Genomic DNA, 1165 nt, shown 5'->3' with positions numbered 1-1165 from the left:
TTGGCCAGGCTGGTCTCGAACTCCTGACCTCAAGTGATCTGCCCGCCTCAGCCTCCCAAAGTGCTGGGATTCCAGGCATGAGCCACCGCGTCTGGCCTCAGTCCATGTCTTTTATGGCAGCTCCGGTTCTGTGGGCAGTGTCCAGTGTCCAGACCACCCGCCCTCAGGGCTCTCCCACCTGCACGTCTGGCACCTATTTTTTCCCTGCCTGTCTTTGCGTGGCACACGAGTGCCTGTCCTTCAGCTCTTTGTTCAAGTCTCACCCCCTCCGAGAAGCCTCGCTGCCCCTGTCTAATTTCAGGCCTCTTCTTGGTCTACCTGGCTTCCCCCTTCTGGCCAGGACCTCAGAGAGAAGGCGGTGCCCCTTCACTCACTCACGCATCTCGCATCTCCCAGGCTCGCAAACTAGTCAGTGTCAAGGCATAGAAATGACCTGGTCTAGAAGGGCAGATGGGCAAGTGGGCTCTGACCTGGGTGGGGAGGGGATATTGGGTGTGGCCAGCTCCTCCCTAAAGGTATCAGGGAAGGCTTCCTGGAGGAGGGGACATTGGATCTGGTTCTTGAGGGCTGAGCAGGAGTTCCTGTGTGGGGAAGGGAAAGGCATTCTGGGCAAGGGAGGGCGATGCACAGGTATAGTGAGTGTGAGGAACACAGAGCTGGGGGCATGTGGACCACCATGAGGACAAAAATTCCTTAGAGGAGAAAAGAGCATGAGGCTAGAGGGGTGCAGAAGGGAAGGCCAGTCAGGGCTCAAAGCTGAGCCCGAAAAGATCAGACTTTGTCCTGAAGGCAGCGGGGAGCCACCAGGGGCTGTGAGCGGCATCACTCTGGGTGTGCGGGAAGGCACTTCTGGTACCAGGTTGGGGAGACTGGAGCCTCGGCAGCTGGAGAAGAGGCTGGGGGAGGGTCCAGGGCAGAGGAGGAGGCCTGAGCTGGGGTGGGCAGAGGGGAGCAGGGCACAAGCATCAGGGGGCAGGGGTGGGCACTGATGGTGGGGGAGGTGGGCGAGGAGGAGGTCAGGAGGAGGAGGGCTCCTGGGGGTCTGCCCATGACTGCGGGATGGTGGGGCCATCGTGAGATGGGGGCACCGGGAGGAGGAACGGGTTTAGGGGAAGGTTCTGAGCCCAGTGAAGCTAGAGGGTCCTGGGGAGGGACACAGGCCAGG

At 60.7% G+C, this 1165-nt stretch overlaps 1 protein-coding gene across 1 annotated transcript in view; it reads right to left on the bottom strand.

The window, feature by feature from the left end:
- IL4I1 (interleukin 4 induced 1) overlaps positions 1–1165 on the bottom strand; it is a 16570-nt gene that overhangs the window by 4821 nt on the left and 10584 nt on the right. The window lies entirely within an intron of this gene.

The sequence above is a fragment of the Mandrillus leucophaeus genome, unplaced genomic scaffold, assembly GCF_000951045.1.
Source record: "Mandrillus leucophaeus isolate KB7577 unplaced genomic scaffold, Mleu.le_1.0 Scaffold74, whole genome shotgun sequence".
Classification (NCBI taxonomy): domain Eukaryota; kingdom Metazoa; phylum Chordata; class Mammalia; order Primates; family Cercopithecidae; genus Mandrillus; species Mandrillus leucophaeus.
The sequence above is the reverse complement of the archived record's forward strand: the minus strand, read 5'-3'. Positions and strand labels throughout refer to the sequence as shown.